We start from the raw sequence: 20,869 nt of genomic DNA, 5'->3' as shown, positions 1-20,869 counted from the left end.
CTTTTGACACCGTAAATCATAATGTTCTGTTGTCAAAGTTATCTAAGTTTAATTTTTCCACTAAAGCTCTGACATGGATAGAGTCTTATTTAGATTCAAGGAAGCAGTGCACCACAATTAATGATGTATGCTCTTTGCCAACAGTTCCATTGGAGTCCCACAGGGATCAATTTTAGGACCAATTTTATTTAGTTTATATATTAATGACCTCCCTCTGATTTGCCCAGATGTCAATATCCAAATGTATGCAGACGATACAGTAATCTATACACATGCCAAAAATAGAGAACAGGCTGCTTTAAAACTTACTGCAGTCCTAAATAAAGTGTCAGATTGGCTAACTAGTAGCTGTCTGACTCTCAATGTAAGTAAAACTGTTGCTACGTATTTCTCTAAAAAGGGAAATGCACAGCAACAACCTGACATCTTGGTCAAAGGAGAGGTGATCAAAATTGTTGACCACTTTAAATACCTGGGCATAATCATTGATTCCAATTTAAATTTCAGAAAACATATTAAGAAGATATCTAGAAATGTTAGAGCGTGTTTGATTATTTTTAGACATATTAGATATCAATTACCCTTACATGCTGCTAAACTGTTTATGCACTCAATGATTTTCTGCCATTTGTCTTATTGTGCTACAAGCTGGTCCCAGGCAGGTGTGACCACTCTGAAACCCTTGTACTCTCTATACAAACAGGCTGTGAAAGTGCTTGATAAAAAACCAAGAAATTATCACCACTGTACTATTATAAAAAAACATAGCTGTTAACATTTGACAGTTTTATTTGGTTCTCTGACATGCGCCTGATGTACAAATTGACCCATGATCTTGCACCACCCCCACTTAAGCAATGTGTGTCGTTCTGTAGAGACAATGTTGGGGCATCTAGGGCTGCAATGAGAGGAGACTGTTACACTACATTCTGTAGAGGCAATGTTAGGGTATCTAGGGCTGCAATGTGTGTCATTCTGTAGAGACGATGTTAGGGTATCTAGGGCTGCAATGTGTGTCATTCTGTAGAGACGATGTTAGGGTATCTAGGGCTGCAATGTGTGTCATTCTGTAGAGACGATGTTAGGGTATCTAGGGCTGCAATGAGAGGAGACTGTTACACTACATTCTGTAGAGGCAATGTTAGGGTATCTAGGGCTGCAATGAGAGGAGACTGTTACACTACATTCTGTAGAGACAATGTTAGGGTATCTAGGGCTGCAATGAGAGGAGACTGTTACACTACATTCTGTAGAGACAATGTTAGGGTATCTAGGGCTGCAATGAGAGGAGACTGTTACACTACATTCTGTAGAGGCAATGTTAGGGTATCTAGGGCTGCAATGAGAGGAGACTGCTACACTACATTCTGTAGAGACAATGTTAGGGTATCTAGGGCTGCAATGAGAGGAGACTGTTACACTACATTCTGTAGAGACAATGTTAGGGTATCTAGGGCTGCAATGAGAGGAGACTGTTACACTACATTCTGTAGAGGCAATGTTAGGGTATCTAGGGCTGCAATGAGAGGAGACTGCTACACTACATTCTGTAGAGACAATGTTAGGGTATCTAGGGCTGCAATGAGAGGAGACTGTTACACTACATTCTGTAGAGGCAATGTTAGGGTATCTAGGGCTGCAATGAGAGGAGACTGTTACACTACATTCTGTAGAGACAATGTTAGGGTATCTAGGGCTGCAATGAGAGGAGACTGTTACACTACATTCAAAAAGACCACTTTTGGCCAATCAGCATTTTCATATCAAGCAACTAGAAAATGGAACTCAATCCCACTCCATATCAGAGACTCGTTTTAAAAAGTCTTTGAAGACATGGCTGAAGGACAATCAAGCTTGTGATCATTGATCTTTGTTTAGCTTAGTTTTTCTTCTATTTGTAATGTTTATCTTGTTGTCTTTTCATGTCTGTGTTTGTTTATGTTTTTACTGTGCTTGGACATCCTGCCCAGGGACTACAGGTGCAAATTAGCTATTTAGCTAACCCTGGTATAGAAGCTATTCTATGCATGGTCCCTGTCAAACAAAACTAATAAACTAAACTAAACTAAACTAATCTACTGAGTTTAGCTGTTTTCAAGGTAATTGCCACCTTTAAAGATGGTGAAACAGATTGTTATGGCAGAAAGCTATTTCCTGAGGCTGCCTTGTACATGGGCATTTGTTTTGGCTTTGCCACAGAGCGCATGTTGTTTGCAAAAGGGAGAGAACTGGAAAAGAGAGTGAGAGAGAGAGTTTTTTATTTTTAAAACCATACTTTATTACAACATACAGCATAAAACTTTAATCAATTAATATGAGCAAGATGTCATAAAAAGTCAGAAGCACAAACCCACAATATCTCTAAAGAAGGGAGAGAGAGGGTGAGAGACACAGAGACAGAGAGAGAGAGGGAGACAGAGGGATAGAGAGAATGCTTTTCCTGTGGGAGCCGGCCATGGGGCATAGGTTCCTGGGGAACTAATATTTTGTGCTTATCCTTTGAGAGACTGTCATAACAATATTTTAATCTTGGTAGCAGTTCCCCCACTTTGAACCTTTCCCAATAAGATCCCAAAACAATATCAGATACTGGAAACGCCATCATTTCAAGATCAGGATTATTTCCTTATTTGTCTAACCACAATTATGTGGGGTTTAAATTGGCTTTATTTAACCCAGTGACGGCATTACCATGCATGTTGAGTGTTGACCGGAAACTAAAATCTGTTGCACAAGAGTTGTGTAGGCCTTAAAGCTTTCTGATTAGCACATTCTTTGAAATGTTAAATCCCATTGTTACAAGGCAAAGTAGCCGTGAGAAACTTATCCCTTATCTTCCCGCACTCTTGCAGTTAAATTCAGTCAAATGAGTCTGCTCAGAGCGTTCTTTTTCTGATTACCTTTTAATGGCATTTAAAGGAACCGTATGTAAGAAATGTATTTCAATTAATCATAAAATGGCCCTGATATGTCACTAGACATTAAGATATCATGTTCATTTCAAATACTTATATCACTGACAACAGTAGTCCGGCCAGGATATTGTCATTTAAAAAGTGAAGTTGCAGCCCTCAACTGATGTTGATGTTGTGTTTTGTCATGTCATGTTGTGTTTTGGCCTGATGCGCCACCCTCCACCTATCTACTAACTAAGAGTCCAGCATGAAATTGCATTGTCATCACAAAAAGCCCCATTTCTCTCAACATTGCACACAGTCAGTGATGCAACTAAAATACTCAAAACCTACCAGTACTGCACTTTGTATGGCAACATTTTGAGTGAAATTGTTTATAAAAATGGATATAACTTAAAATGTATATCGCCCTCATACAAAATATGTACCGTATATCTGTCCTCTAAAACTATTGTACTTTAAAGATGCCCTGCCACACGTATTTCATTACTTTGTGGTAATGTCTGAAGTTCTACCATGGTCTCATTTTTTGTGGAAAACATGCCTTGGTTACCTTGTTTCAAGCCATTCTAGCGTGGTATTGAAAGCCTGCATGAAGACTTGGCTCGATTTGCGCCAGTTCTCATTAATATTCAACGAGCTAAGCTGCTTGACTCTGATTGGCTAACAGCTAGTAGGTTTCGTCCATAACATGACAGCCGTTATCAACTAATTTTAGCTTCATGGCATGAACTTGCTATGCGAGTTCTAGCATTGTCCAAATGTGCATAAATAAAACCTGCTAGGCTAACGAGTGCAATAATGTTTTGGTTATGGACTGCACTGGTCGTAGACTGCCACGATGGTAGCTGTTATCAACTAATTTTAGCTTCATGGCATGAACTTTGCTTGGCTAGTGAGTGCTATCATTGTCCAAATGTGCATAAATAAAACCTGCTAGGCTAGCGAGTTCATTAAACCTGTATAACATAGCACTTCCTTGAGTTGACAATAACGTTTTACTTATGGGCACTGGTCATAGACTGCTGCAATGGTAGCCTACTCCAGGCTTCAACAGCAACCTTTTTGCAAAGCCTGTGGCATTGTTCCAAAAAATAAACTGAAGCCATTTGATCCTCAAGTCTCGGTTCTTGGGCAAAATGCATTGTTGAAGTTCTGTTCGTGCATAGCGCACAAGTCCATTGACATTCAGCCATCCTTGCATAGGCCTACAAAAACTGTCACAGAGCTTAACGAATTTTGTGGGCGCGGTCTGAACTGGGCGATCTCATGAATAGTAATGTGCTCATCAATTCCACGTCAATCTGAAGAGCTTTTGCAATTGGCCTGATTTCTCTGCTTATTTCTTTTCAGTGGCTAGAGCTGACAGAGGAGGTAGCTGTTTATTTTCACATTCACAACACAGCACAAACACATATGGACCTAACATGTAAAAAAAATACAAGTAAGTTTTGTGTGGCAGGGCACCTTTAAAGCAATTTAGATATGTCACAAGCTGTACAGAATGTCTTCAAAGTGGCTTTGTATCCATCAAATCTGAATCCAGAACATTCCCCCATCTGCACACACTTACCACTTTTTTCCCCCTTCCACTCTTGTTTTGTTTTGCTTTGACTTTGTCAAGTGACCTTGGGTTTGAGAAAGGCACTATACAAAAATAAAACTTTATTATTTGTTATTCATTACTAAAAATAAAACTGTATTATTTGTTATTCATTACTATTTATTATTACAACTTCACATTCCATTTCCATTCTTTAGAGGCTACCATCTCATCTGAACCATCAGACCCATCAGAGCCTCATTAGACCCATCAGAGCCTTATCAGACCCATCAGAGCCTTATTAGACCCATCAGAGCCTTATCAGACCCATCAGAGCCTTATGAGACCCATCAGAGCCTTATTAGACCCATCAGAGCCTTATTAGACCCATCAGAGCCTTATGAGACCCATCAGAGCCTTATTAGACCCATCAGAGCCTTATGAGACCCATCAGACCCATCAGAGCCTTATTAGACCCATCAGAGCCTTATGAGACCCATCAGAGCCTCATTAGACCCATCAGAGCCTCATTGGACCCATCAGAGCCTCATTAGACCCATCAGAGCCTCATTAGACCCATCAGAGCCTCATTAGACCCATCAGAGCCTCATTAGACCCATCAGACCCATCAGAGCCTTATTAGACCCATCAGAGCCTTATGAGACCCATTAGAGCCTTATTAGACCCACCAGAGCCTTATGAGACCCATCAGAGCCTTATGAGACCCATCAGACCCATCAGAGCCTTATTAGACCCATCAGAGCCTTATTAGACCCATCATCTAATAAGAACCCCACCACACCTACAGCAGCAGCTGAGTTTGTGAGTCGGCTCATCTGCTGATACGCAGTGAGTGAGATCCTTCCACACAACATTTCACATTCAGGCGCAATATCCAGTTGGATCTCGGGAAAGAAGGAGCTCAGTATGAATGGAGGGATTAAGAAACAAATTTGGCAACGCCTGTTTAGCATAGTTTTGGGGGAAGTCATGCCAAGCACCACCCCTCCATACGGGAACAATCCGAGGACAAAAAGAACATGATGCACATCACAACCTGACCAGAACACTGGTCTCTTTTAACTTCTCTTTAATACATTTATTTTAGGGCTGTCAATCGATTAAAAAAAAATAAAAATTGCTGTGAAAGTATATTAAATATTTAAATTCAAATAAATCATTGATTTAATCAGCATTAGTGACATTAAAGTTCAAAAACTCTTTTATTATTATTTTCACTGTTCAAATAATTGCCATAATAATCTATAATATGACCTAATATGCTGAGGAAATAAATTCAAAAGTGCTTCGGGAAGAAGTTTTTTTTCACATACAAGGTATTTCAGGCCACAGATATAACCTAGGGAGCACAATGAAAATAAATGAACACTCCCCTCAATGTCAACACTTATTTCTTTGCATTGATGTGCGATTATAGAGTTGATGAACTGCGGTGATATGCAAATTCTTTGCGGTGATATGCAAATTCTTTGCTGCAGACATTGCAGAGGACTTTATTTTCAACACTTTATTTTTTATCAACACCATCAGGCCGTTTTTTAAAAGTAAATGTTCCAATCAATGATCCAGGCAGCAAGTTTTCTTCTCTCTCCTTCATTTTACAGCCTAATTTTTACTGACTAGAACGGCTCTGGGTCAAAGGTCATACGGAATCGATTAAGCTGCACTCATTTTTTTAATCAGTTATTTTTTCTCAAATGAATTAATCAAAATTAATCAGTTATTTTGACAGCCCTAATTATTTATTTATTTATTATTTCATGATATTTATCTCTTGATTTTCCCTTTTTTGCCTTTCATTCTTTGCTGTTACTCATACTTCATCTACGTATCTCCCTGCTTTTAAGTTCTCTTTGTATCAACACAGTGGCATGTTGAAACACTTCCCGTGGCACTGTACACACAAGAGTCATGGCATGCATTAAGCCTGATTTGACTTGGCTGCAGGCTTTGCAGTGCTGAGGAGCGTTGTTTATCAGAAGGTAGAGACGGAGACCGGCTCGGCCTACGGCTGCTGTTGTTTGGGAAGAGAGATGTGCCTGGATGGGGGCAGACGGTGCGCGTGCACGACACGACACGGCACGGCATGACTGACGTCAGAGCGAGGGTGATAAAAGAGTGCAGGATCGTTAGTGGTGTGGCTCCTGTCCAAGGCCTTCCAGAACAGGCACCCTCCAGCAGGGAGTCAGGCACACAGAGCAGGAGGGTGAGACTTGAGGCCTCAGGTCAGTATGGAGTCAGGGACACAGCAACAGGGCGAGACATGAGGACTCAGGGACACACAGCAACAGGGTGAGACATGAGGACTAAGGGAGTCATCACTGTTTCACTCGTCCCCTGTCCCCCTGCAGGAGGGTGAGATGTGATGAGTCAGATCTGTGGTACGACCTGTTGCTGTTATGAGAGAGCGCTGAGACGCAGAGTTCTTGTCTATGATTGATGGGCACTGAAAGAGGAAGGTCGTTCTGCACAGCAGTTTCATACAGTGAGGCTATTGTTAGTGCTCCAATGCAAGCTATTGGTGATGGTATCAGGATGGATTGCCTGGTTACTGACCTAGGGCTATGTGTCATGGTGATAGCATTTTTTCTGTGCAAATGTCTCTATAACCTTCCAGACAACCCCCCCCCCACACACACACACACACACACACACACACCACCCAAGCAGCAATACATCTGGTGAGGGTCATCAACGCAACATGCGGGGGGGTTGTCATGTGTCTCCCAACAATTGTGACCGCGCGGCAATCACGCACGTCTTCGCCGATGTCTTAAGGTTCCTAATGGAGCCTCATGGCCTGAATCCCAAGCAAGCACTCAGCAGCCATGACAGTCCTCAGGATCTGGGCCAGCCCTTTGTACGAGTGGGCTGCTGCCTGACTGCCTCACTCTAGTGTGTCCAGGTGTGTCCACAAAAGAAGAGACAGGACCCTGGTGGTGGTTAGATGGCGGTGCGTGCAAGCCTGCAAATTTGAAACATTTGTAAATAAGGAACATGACCTTTTGAATCATTACAGTACGCTGCTGAGGCGTATCAAAGTGAGGCGTTGCGGATTTATTGATCTGATCTGGCAACCGGAGCTCCTCTCTATAGGCCTGGGTGTAGCTGCGCTCTTCAGATTCCATGAGCAGCAGCAGCCACCCTGTCCTTGACTGGACTCCACCTTGAGCTGAAACCCCATCGCTGTGCCTTCTGATAAATCAGCTGTCCCTCTCTCTCACACAATCTGCCACAGCACGGTGCCAATGCCAGTGTTCAGGGCAGGTCACGATGTATGTCCTTGTAAATCTCTCAACACACTCAAATATGTTGAGCATGAGTCATTTCAGGTCGGATCAGGTCAGGTAGACTGGAGGCTGGAGATTGTGTTGTACTGTGTCCAACCTCCCTGGTCTTCTGGGTACCACCATAATTATGTGCATGCCTGCAATACCACATCTGCCTCTCTCTCTCTCTCTCTCTCTCTCTCTCTCTCTCTCTCTCTCTCTCTCTCTCTCTCTCTCTCTCTCTCTCTCTCTCTCTGCTGCTGCTGTCATCACTGACTTCATACCAGTGGCATTGCATCACCACTGCTGTTCACTTTTGTCCAGCACAAACCATAATGGGGTAAATGGTGTTGCGGTAATTAGAACTCCTGCTGTATTTCATGAGCATTTTATACGTATTAAAAAAAGCATCACTGTGTGAAGGGAAGTAAAGGAGTTTTCTCACCACAAACAACAATAACAAGTGATGACAGCTGAGCTGTGTAACTGCACAGGCCGAGTGGGACTGATTGCAGGTGAGGGGTCACCTCACTCGTGGCCCGTCAGCTAAAATTAGCCACCGGTGGCCGGCTCGTGCAACATAGCAGTCACTGGGTTTCCTATGAGGCACCAGCAGCGGCCGCTGACAGTGTCATGTGGAGTAAAGGTGAGCACGCTTTTATGGGTTCAACTTTGTGAAGAGAAGGAAAGAAAAAAGAAAAGACAGAAAGACCAAAGCTGTCCCCTCCCCCCCTTGGGGTGAGTCCAGTGAGGGACGACCTTCCTGAAGGACGTCAGTCAGTGGGCCAAAGTGGACGAGTGCGTTGTCCAGAGAGGAGCGCTAGTCGGGGGCCGTGCATGAAGCACTTCCTCTCTGCCTCCCTGGAGGACGTCAGTGGGGCGAAGTGGACACACACAGGGACTTGAGAGAGGAGATGTGTCAGATAGTGCCATGAGTGAGGACTTTGGGGCTGAGAGAGGAGATGTGTCAGATAGTGCCATGAGTGAGGACTTTGGGGCTGCTCTGCTGGATGCTGGATGTCAGTGGGGTAAAGTACACATGTGGGATCAGAGATGTGCTACTGAGCACCATGACTAATACAAACAAACCCCTTATTTTGGGGGGGTGAGTCTGAGCTGTGGTCATTTCCCGATCCCACCCCCTCTCTCTCCTATTGGGTCATTTCCCGATCCCACCCGTCTCTCTCTCCTTCGTAGTCATTGGGGAGTCAGACAAGACATTAGAATATTATGCTCCACCTGTGAGTGAGTGTGTGTGTGTGTGTGCGTGTGAGTGAGTGGTGTTGCATTTGGATTGCTTGTCTGGAACCTGGTGAGTATGTTTAGCATCAACTGATTCAATCAATTAAGAGTAAAGTATGGAATGCCTTTACTTAGAGTTTTACGTATTTACTGTAGATATATATATATATATATATATATTAGAGAGAGAGAGAGAGATACAGCGAAGCACATTTTCAGAGTCATCACACTGGCATTTGTGTGTTATTACTCCTAAGAGCAAAGTCACACACTTTCAGGCCTCTCAATCAAGTGAAAAGCCTGGGAGTATATCTTACGTAAGGCGACGGATATATACAGTATGTACGTTTACTTGATGTAAACCCACACAGATGTGTCACTGCATTACCTCGCTCGTACTTTATTACATTTGTTCATGCCAGTATAGAAAACTCTAGTGTGTGCGCAAATAATAACTTAGATTAATATTAAAACCAAAGGCAGTCTGGCGCCATGACTCCAAAACTCCATTTTTCAAAATAGTATTGTACAATGTACAAGCAAGATGATTGTTTTGATCTAGACATGTTAAAACTTACAACATACGTATTGTGTGAACTCTGTCCAGCTAGCATGTAAACTCCCTGCAGGTTTGGATTTAATAACTGTGTGTGTGTGTGTGTGTGTGCATGTGCATGAGTGTGTGCTGGGCTATAGAATGTCATGCCTGAAGAGAAAGGTCAGCATCTGAGAACCATTAAGTTGTCCCATGCATCACACAAGGGAGAGGGGGGCGGGGGGGGGGGCCCAATCCAACTCTTTCCCGGTCAAATTTACATAACATGCACACACACACACACACACACACACACACACACACACATACACACACACATACATGAGAACATGCACATAGACACACACACATACACTCACACACATGAGAACACACACACACACACACACATACATGAGAACATGCACATAGACACACACACACATTCACACACACACACACATACATGAGAACATGCACATAGACACACACACATACACTCACACACATGTAAACACGCACATACACACACACACACATGAGAACATGCACATAGACACACACACATACACTCACACACACACACACATAAGAAAATGAACCTCCAGAACTCACTGTGCAGGAAATACATTGGGAGCCCAATCGTGCACTCCAGCGCAACTTGCTTTATAAACTGGCGCTTGTGTCTTTCCTATTTTTCATTCGCCGCACATTGGAATTTTCCCTCCACAGGCGCACGTCGGTAAATTAGGGAATGCAATTGCGCTCAGGGGGTCGGTTCGGACATTGAGAACTTTGAAAAAGCACTGGTAGTTTTTTTTACAAGACGATTTATACAGACAGTACCTTCAGGAAGTTTACCGTTCGCCGCCATCTTGAATTTAGTCACGATGAGTCGAGCGACGAGTACTAATGAACAGGTATGATAAGGGATCAGATTCCAAAAATAATTCTGTGGAAATGCATGGATTCCAGTTGCTTCCATGCATTTTCACGGAATTATTTTTGGAATCTGATCCCTTATCAGACCAGGATCAAGCCTTGATCATATTTGTCCATTTCCCGGTTTTGTTTGTGCACTGGTCACCTAAAAAGTAGCCTATATACTACAACATCCACATGCAATATCTTTACAACAACAACGTCTAATTACGACCTATTCATTTGGACAACTTTATACAGCCCTATAAAGGCTAAAGTTAGCTTTGCTTTGTTCCCTCCATCCTTTCATTGTTTTCAAAAAACGTTTTATATCCATGATGGCCTTGAAGTCTTCAGTTAGTGAATTAGCTTAAATCAGCTTATGTGCTGATCACCAGCAACCATAGGTAGTAAAAAAAAGCAGCAAATAGCCTTGGCTATAATTTCTGTAGTTGCTGCCATGCATTGTTATTCTCTCTCCTGCTCAAACAAAAGTTGTGCGTGCATTAAGTTGATGATAACGTGTTTACAAACATTACTTTACAGAAAATAGCCGACTGTCATGCAGTTAATGGGATACTGTGCAGAGTTGGAAAGTTATGGTAGGCCAACTTGGTGTGAATACACACATAGAGGAAATTGTTTCTTGTTGTTGAGTTGCCTGATGGTAAGGTACGGCCGTACACCTGCAGGCGCACCTGCTTGGCCATAATGTAGCATGTGCTGCACAAAGCACGTACACTTTGCTCCTCACATCTACACGGACGCAGTAGTTCCCATTTCTGCCAACCATACATAGGCTAATTACAAGGAAAAATATTACCACACGAGGAAAATCATTGTGGTGTCCATGAAGATGTGAAAAAATAGGCATAAATCTAGCGTATACATTTCCATGAATCATGGATGTGTTGATGACATAAATGAGGAAATATTAGAGGACTTAAGAAGACGTGATGTTGAACTGCATATGCTGATGTCATTTAACCCAAATGCCCCAGCAGCAGCACGGGAGAGGAGAGCTTATCTGACAGAAGAGCTGCAACGTCTATAGTGAGGTAAGCAAAGTAGCCTAATCTCGATCTCGATCTAATGTTAGATTACATTGCAAAAATATCACCATGCATTCATAACCTCGTGATTCAGTGAGAGTGATCCCAAACATCGGAAAGTATTTCTTTGTGACATTTCTGTATTACATTTGGTCAAGAAGAAAAATCAATAGCAAACTGTCCCCAACTGAACAGTGCTTGTAGTGCTGTGAACCGCTCCTGACCAGGGACGGCACTAGGATTGAAAGACAGGGGGGGCTTAGCCCCCAGGGTTGTAGGTAATGCGCGTGCATAGAGTGTGCCGAAAAAATCATCACACCTTAAAAGGGCTTCATTGAATTGGTAGGTAGGCTACCCTTTGAGGCCTAGGCTATTTTCAATGTAATTTTACTATTAAGCTCATTGTAAGGGCCATCTGTTATACTAGGTCATATAGTTGTCAAGACAGTATAGGCTACCCATATCATGCTTTTAATAATAATATACAAAATACTAAGATACGATTTCTATAGTTATTTTTTGTCAGGTTTTACAGCTGACACACCATCAACACTGTGTGATTTAAAAATACACATGTGCACGAATTAACACCCCCCCCCCCCCCCCCTCAAATGTGAGGTGTTCTCAGTTAAGTGAAGTGAAACCTGACTAGAAGAGAGCACTGACGAGACTTGCACAATAATCCTCTCTTGAGCCATCGCTGACTGGATGTGAATGTTGTACAGATGACGCACTGCCTTCTCCCCTGTATCATGTGATCAGTGCTCTCTTTCAGGGAACTAGGGCAGTGCTTAACTAGCTACTACAAACTGAACTAGGGCAGTGCTTAACTAGCTACTACAAAATGCTGTTAACTTATGTGATCATTGAATAATCAAACAATATTCAAACCTAAACAATTGTACAAGACTTGTTATGACCCTTTTTTAACCAGATAAGCCATATAGTAATCCTTTGAGGCCTATAGGCTATTTTCAGTGTAATTTTACTATTAAGCTCTTTGGTCATTGTAAGAGCAATCTTGTGTGCGATGTGATCATACTTGATATGGTATGTCAAGGAAAAATACTTTGTGTCTCATGATTGTTACATTCATGTCACCTGAAGCATGATGGTAGAAATATCTATTCAAAAATTGCATGCTATGATCAACTTTTGATTCTTTGATATGGAAACCAAGTTAATTATTTTGGGCTATAACATTAGGATTTCAGCTCAAATTTGGATACCATGTAGAGATTTGCTGCAATTTCAAAACTCTGGAACGGCTTACTGTACAGAAGAATTCTTTATATCATCGTGTCCGGTAAGGTCTGCTGGTTAATCTGATGGTTTACCCTGTGTTGTGAAGAGTTCGTACCATCAAGTACTAATGGGTGGAGATGTTGTAAGCCATGTCCAACGTTAATTGTCTCGCGAACCGTTCATCACAGCACCTAGTATCGCTAATATCATTGGAAAGCTCTTTCTTGTGACATCTGTGTGAGATAAGTTGCCTACTCTGTGAGCAATTCAACAGAGGATAATGGATGTGAATTTGGATGCATATTATTATATTATTATTATTTTTATTATAGGGGCAGCCGTGGCCTACTGGTTAGTGCTTCGGACTTGTAACCAGAGGGTTGTGGTGACCAGTAGGCATAGCTGAAGTGCCCTTGAGCATGGCACCTAACCCCTCACTGCTCCCCGAGCACCGCTGTAGCAGGCAGCTCACTGCTCCGAGTTAATGTGTGCTTCACCTCACTGTGTGTTCACTGTGTGCTGAGTGTGTTTCACTAACTCACCGATTGGGATAAATGCAGAGACCAAATTTCCCTCACGGGATCAAAAGAGTATATATACTTATTATACTTAATATTAGGGCTGTCAAAATAACTAACTAACAAGATTAGTTCGAATCAGTTATTTTTTCTCAAATTAATTAATCTTGTTAGTTAGTTCACACAAGCCCCCCTCTCCCTTGTGTGAACTAACTAACAAGATTAATTAATTTGAGAAAAAATAACTGATTAAAAAAAATACCGCAGATTAATCGATTCCGTATGACCTTTGACCCTAAGCCATTCTAGTCAGTAACCTTTAGACTGTAAAATGAAGGAGAGAGAAGAAAATGTACTGCCTAGATCATTGATTGGAACATTTACTTTTAAAAAACGGCCTGATGGTGTTGATAAAAATAAAGAGTTGATTAAAATAAAGTCCTCTGCAATGTTGACATTGAGGGGAGTGTTCATTTATTTTCATTGTGTCCCCTAGGGTTATATCTGTGGCCTGAAATGCCTTGTATGTGGAAAAAAAACAACACATTACATTTATATAGTGCTTTTCTCGATACTCAAAGCGCATCACATGGATGGGGGGACCTCACTAGTAACCACCACCAATGTGTAGCACCCACCTGGGTGATGCACGGCAGCCATTATGCGCCAGAACGCTCACCACACACCAGCTTGAGGTGGAGAGTGAGGGAGTGAATGAGCCAATTACAGTGGAGGATGATTAGGGGGCCAGATTGAATGAGCCAGGTTGGGAATTTAGCCAGGACACCGGGGAACCCCCTACTCTTTGCGATAAGTGCCATGGGATCTTTAATGACCACAGTGAGTCAGGACCTCGGTTTAACGTCTCATCCGAAGGACGGCATCTCCTACAGTGCAGTGTCCCCGTCACGGCACTGGGGCATTGGGATCGATCTTTTTTGGCCAGAGGGAAGAGTGCCACCTACTATTAGGTCATACCTGTCATATATTATGGCCAAAACCACACCCATGAGTAGATTTGCATTGGGTGCAATAGTCATTTATCCCACCGGTAAAATAGCAACAGCGCCCAAGATCCGCCCACAAAGCTATTTGCGTTTTGGTTGCTTTCCTGGAATCTCTTTGAGTTCAAGAGAAAACACATACACATATTGGTATGAATGGCTTTAGTTTCAGTTTTTCTCTACAAACAAATTCCATAAAGGAAAGACCCATGAAAGAGTAGGTGTTTCAAAACTTTTGACCTGCAGTGTACAGTCTGTTATACACACACACACACACACACCCGCACGCACACACACACACACACACACACACACCCGCACGCGCACACACACACACACACACACGTAGTGTCTGATGCATGTGTTTCCTGCATGCAGAAACAGTGAGAGCTGTTGCCCAGTTTCTACTGACAAGCCCAGACAAAGCTCTCTTGGTTTCCTTCTGCCTCGCAGCGCAGCACGGCTGGAATGAAGTCGCGTGAAGAGGTGATTGTTCCACGCCGCAACCAATTCCCAGGCATACAGTATGTGGTCAGGTGAGACCAGGTAGGCAGGAGGAGGTGGAGTCAGGCACTTGGCTCGCATTCAGAAGGCAATAAAATAAATGAAAAAAAAAAACTCCAACCACAGAGAGCAGGAGCTGTGGAGAGACCACAGGGCTGCTGACTGAGCAAACCCAGGCTTTCCAAAGTGGAAATGAACAATGAATCACAATGAAAGGGCGTCTGAAAAACACCTCTGCCTGTTGCGTTCTTCACCCCGTATCCTCTTCTTGCTCTGCTGTCGAGGAACTGAGGAAGCGGAGCTTTGGAACACGATAAAAACACATTCAGAATGTCCTCGCCTGCTACTACAGTAGGCCTATCACACGCTTCTGTTTTTTTACATTTTACAGTCATGTAGAATGAATATTCTGTGGTCAGTATAGCGTTTTGGCTTTCAGGTCTTTAAGTGCGTCACTGAGCTCTGTAATATGATAAAATAACTCCGCTCGGACACATTTCCTGTCCAAACCAATTAAATTGCTCTTCTGATTAATCTTGATCAATAATTCACTTGCGGCCATTTCGTCACTGTAGAAATGAGCCGTGCTGCTGACTCAGGATGACATCATCAGAAAGGGCCAGGGGAATTGGACGTCTGTTCTCAGAATAATTCTGGATCTGGTCTTCTGTGGTTTGGATATATCCCTCCCTCTCTCTCTCTCTCTCTCTATTTCCTATTCTCTCTCTCCCATCCTCTCTGCTTCTATCACCCCCTCCCTCTCTCCCACTTCTGTGGTCATTCCAGGGTTCTCATGAGCCATTCTGTGGATTGGTCAAGTCCAATTCCGAACACTGTTGGGCATTCCACACATCGACTGGCTATTTTTGTGTTGAGAACTCACCTCCTCCTCTGTCCTCGCCTCTCCCCTCTGGTCAGACAGGGAGGCAGTAGCCCGTCCACTGAGAATAGAAGGGGAATAGTCACCACCAGGGTCATTGTGCCAAAATGGAAAACTGTCTTCATCAGAGTTTTTCTATTATTTCCAAGTGCACTCTGTCATTTCCCTTTATCGGGTGTGGTGTTGCCAGAGCAGGCCCAAGGATCGTGAGGTGAAACAGAGACCCGCAAATGAGCAAAGATCCTTGTGGCGTGTAGTCACGGTAGTTTTCCTAATTTGAATTTTATAACATTCCAAAGGAAATAAGGCTCAGATCGGATTTTTACAAGGTGTTGTCTGGTTTACTGGTAACTGAGACCATGTGTTGCGCACTGCAGTGAAAATGTGCAGAACAGTTGGGTTCTCCATTTCAGTTTTCATGCGTCCAGTGTCCCGTTCTGGCCAAGTTATTCTGATGTCATTTAACTGCCAATAGTCCAGCTCAGAGAGCCAAGTGATATGAAAACCAGAGACCGGTGTTAAAAAAAGTGGACGTCGGTTGAGATAGTGGAAGAATGTTCTAATGAGCGTGTCAGTGATATTAAGTTCATTCAACATTAGTGTTTGTGTAACAGAATACATGCTCCCGCACATCTTGTGTTTATAATGTTTATCTTTTCTAGCACAGTTGACTGACAAGGTGGTTATTGTCTCAAAGCCTCTTCTGAGTTGGAAGGGGGTGAGAATCAAGAGGGCGATGGGTTTTGGGTCGAGTTTTGTGTGGAAAATCGTCTATTTATGTCTATGAGCCAGATCTTTCTTTCTGCGTCAGGGAGCTTTATCTGGGCCTGGGGTTATTTCAGTGAAACAGAAGAACGCAGAAGTCCCTTGCTCAGAAGGAAGATTAGCATCAAGTCCCATGGTCAGAAAAAGTGATTACCATTAAAGCCGCTATGACACCACAGGGTTTTATCAAAGACGGTGTATATCACATCATGTTTATTGCTCCAGTTTTGGATAAGTGGACAAGCCAGTCTATGCCAGCCAAAGTGGGTTGTGTGTGTGTGTGTGCGCGTGCAACAGACTGTACACTGCAGGCCTACCACTAAAATTATGTCTAACATGACCTGTCGCATAAACATTGTCTATGTCGACTGATATACTGTAGGCGACGAATAAACTGTATCAACATAAAGGTCCAATATTAGATCTGATAAGGTAGCATTTTAAACTGGCGATTTTTTATTTCTTTTTACACAAGCTCTGCGACCCACCCAGAACAGTTCCGCGACCCACTTTTGGGTCCCGACCCCCCAGCTAAGAAACACTGCACTAGACCATCTCTCTTCTCCTTCCCTTGACTTAACTTCACTTCATTCAATACTATGTGAGCATTATGTTATGAACTTATACAATAAATTAAAACAAATTGTTTATGTAAGGCACATATGAAATGCGCTGATAAACTTGCCTTGCCTTGCGTTAAGTGTGTGTATGTGAAGGTGCTTGTATAGAAATGTGTGTGTTTGTGTGTGTCAGTGGCGATTGCTGCTCTTTGGAACAGGGGAAGCTCTGATAAAAATGGTAAATTATTAAATTAATATTATTAAGGTGCTATATTGTTCTTTGAGGGCAAAAAGTATCCCAAACAGTAGGCCTAGGCTATAGAGTTGGCATGGCAGACACACACGCTACCTAATTTAGCCTAATACACAACTGGAACAAAAGCAAGTCACAAACTCTGTAACTCCACATTACGGTTTTATTTACAGTATGCTATTTACAAAGACAAATACAAACCGACTGTATTGCTCCCAAATTATGAGAATTTGAGCTGTAACTTGCCTTGTCTCTCGGCTTCACCTGCCAACACTAACGTTAACGCATCCCTGCCTTGAACTTAAACCACTTCCTGTCACATATGCTGTCAATCAAAAAGAGTCCAGCCTCTATGACAGTTCCTCCAATCATCGTACAGAAGCTCGGCGTCCGGGCCATCCCTTCCCTGGAAATGACGATTTTGTGGCGCTTGTCCAATAAACGTGTAGCTTTTCTGCACTGAGATCAGCCCACTCTGTAGTGCGTCTATGGGTTTTTTGCATGGTTTTTTGATAGATCGTGTTGTTACAGCAATGTATTACGGGTGCGAAATCACGATAAATGACCTGCAAAACCTTATTGCTGAACAAACTAGCCATGAAGATGAACATGTTTTCAGCATGTTCTAGTTGGAATAGTAGGCTAGAAGCTTAACTAATGTAATAGTGTTATTTGATGCGATTTTCCGTGATATTTTAGAGGCTGAGCTTCCCCTGTAGTCTTAGCGCAATCACCTCTGGTGTGTGTGTGTGTCTGTGTGTGCGCCACACATGTATATGTGTGCGTGCCGCATGTATAATTGTGTGTTTCTACCTGAGGTGCGCTCTGTAGGGGGTAGGGTGGGCACGTTCGGCACGATCGCCCCCTCCACAGCCTCACATGGCCTGCACTATCTCCCCAGCGAGCTGCATCTGTTTCCTGCTCCACTGCAGCCATCCGCTACACAGAGGGCCTGGCTGCGGAGATACTGCCCAGGTCAATGCAATAAACGCACAGGCCACAAACAGAGGCTTCCTCCCTCAGCGCCCATTATCTATACGAAGCTCCTGCTGTAATGACATTAAAATAGGCAGCTCTAATGAATGATATTTAGCTTGATTGAGTTATGAGGGCTCATGGGAGATTCAGAGACCAGTGTGTCTCGATTGGTCAGAGGTATTAACAGGAAATGAGTGGAATAATTTGATAAATTACCCAATGTGAATAATGTTTCCTGATTCCTTACACCGTTTTCTCAAAACTGCTTTCTCAAAACACAAACCCCAAATCTCAAACTAGATTCACAAAACCTCTGACAACCCCTGCAAAAACAATCGCCTCCAAACAGTTGTACCTGTGCTCAAAACCAAACACTCTCTTCAGATCATCTCACAAAGCAGTGAAAATGAAAACACTACATGTGCAATCATTAGACACTACATCAAACAATGGAAAACACAGTGTTCAGGGCAGCTCATACAGGTCCTGGAGAAATGTAGGCCTACAATGTTTATGATGCATTTTGCATCTAAAAAACAAAACAAAGCAAAACAATTTCATAACTCAGTGGATTCAACACTTACTGTAAATCCAGTAAACACAAAGTATTGAGAATGGGGGTTTGTGTTTACAGTTTTGAAAAAAGGGGAAAGGTTTAAAAAAAATGTGTTTTAGCAATTGTGAAAAACTATATACCAGAAAAGACAGGCATTTCAGTACTGTAAATGAGAAGTACATTGCAGTCTACAGCCTACACTGTACTCTGAATGCCTCACTGATAGTTTCTGTCCATTGTTGGTATGAACCTGCACTGTTCAGCAACCTGTTTACACTCTGAACTAGCTTATATTGGGTGTTTCACATCATTTGAAACAATTTCAATCAATTATGAGTCCTTGTGTCTAATGTATGGCATCTGTGCTTTCTTTGTGTTTACCTTTTGCTACTTGTGGTCAGCATTCTGCATCACAAGTGCATCACAATACAAAATATGTTTTATTGCATGCAAATGTGTTCAGAGTCTATGAGATCTGCAAATTGTGTTTTATATGTGAAAACTGTTTATGGTTTTGCCAAAAGGGTGATCGATTCAAGAAATGTGTTCAGGCAACTGAGAATTTGGTTCAGAGAATGGAGTTTAGTGTTTTAGCAGTTAACGTGAAAAACTGTAACTACAACTCGTCTGTCTTGGTTCAGCGTGGTGCATGAAACAAACAAAACGTTAATTACACATCTGTCACCTCCTGACATGTGGTGCGAAGGACATAAATGAAAATTAACGACCGCAAAAAACAAGACTAGCAGCATACCGCTTACATAAACTAACAACCGGATCTGGCTCTGCTTGCGTCAGGTGTTAGATTCCTTGGCTGGATTTAGTGGTGGGGATATGCCGTAGTAGATAAGCTTTGCACAATCTTATGCCAGGGCTAATACAAAGGATCTATCTCAACTGTCTAAACTGCAATGTCCTCTTTAAATCAGGAGAGTTGAAGGCACTTGGCAGAGAATCCCATTAAAACGTTGTTACGACTGACAATGATTTGTCCTCTCTCTGGGAGATATAAGGCTGTCAGGAGCACTTGTGGCATTTCAAATCTCTCGCCGGTGCCAATAACTCAGAACAAATCCGATTTCCAGACATTAATGTCCACTAGGTAAGCTGATGCTGGCCTGTTGCAAGACAAGACGCTTCCAAAACAGAGGGATTTGTGTGTGTGTGTGTGTGTTTGTGTGTGTGCGTGAGAGAGAGAGAGAGAGAGAGAGAGAGAGAGAGAGAGAGAGAGAGAGAGAGGGAGAGTCTGAAAGTGAGAGTGTATTTCTGTTTGTGTGTTTGTACAAGCGGCACAACGGAAATTAAAGGGGAGTCTGCATGATAACGCAGACAGAGTGATGTTCTTTATTCTCTAATTGAGCAAACAGGAAACACACATAAATGTCATAGATTAACCTCCAACATCACAGTTAGTGATCCTCCTAGCTGTTGACTGACAGACCTCCCTGAATATCAACACTTGTCAGAATGACCACTCTGACATTTGCACAGATACCCATGACATGGTGGGGTGTGTCACTAATTCACTCTTATCTAAGAAACACAGACACATACGCACACACACACACACACACACACACACACACACACACACACACGTGGATGTAGTGTAAGCTGTGAGGAGATCAAAGTGGCATCTTGGCTGAGGCTTTTCATTTTCAGTTTTGAACTCCACAGATTGTGAGAGGGATGCAGTCATGTTTTCCAATAACGAAAGTGGGAGCTGAGAGGAGTTTTCTCAACGTCTGTTTTCGGTAGAGGCGGAGGCCCATGGCACCAGTCTTTGTTTATGTTTTCCCCCCTCACTGAGCCGGGACGAGGAGGAGGGGGGGCGGGAGGCTACGCCATGCCACGCCAGGCTGACTCGGCCTCATCCTCCCTGCTGAGGCCCAGTTATGTGGAACCCTCCTCTCCTCCCCCGTACAAACGTGGCGGTCTTATCACAACACACTACAGCTGGGACACAAACGTGGGGGTCGTATCACAACACACTACGGCTGGGACACAAATGTGGGGGTCGTATCACAACACACTACGGCTGGGACACTTTACAGGACCCGCGGTTCCCAGTGCCAGCTTTATTAGAGTTTGACGAAGTAAACGGAAAC

At 42.9% G+C, this 20,869-nt stretch overlaps 1 protein-coding gene across 1 annotated transcript in view; it reads left to right on the top strand.

Annotated features, from left to right (window-relative positions):
- Positions 1-20,869, top strand: part of nid2a (nidogen 2a (osteonidogen)) — a 110,322-nt gene that overhangs the window by 15,590 nt on the left and 73,863 nt on the right. The gene's annotated exons all lie outside the window — the stretch shown is intronic.

This window comes from Alosa sapidissima, chromosome 1, assembly GCF_018492685.1.
Source record: "Alosa sapidissima isolate fAloSap1 chromosome 1, fAloSap1.pri, whole genome shotgun sequence".
Lineage (NCBI taxonomy): Eukaryota > Metazoa > Chordata > Actinopteri > Clupeiformes > Clupeidae > Alosa > Alosa sapidissima.
The sequence above is the reverse complement of the archived record's forward strand: the minus strand, read 5'-3'. Positions and strand labels throughout refer to the sequence as shown.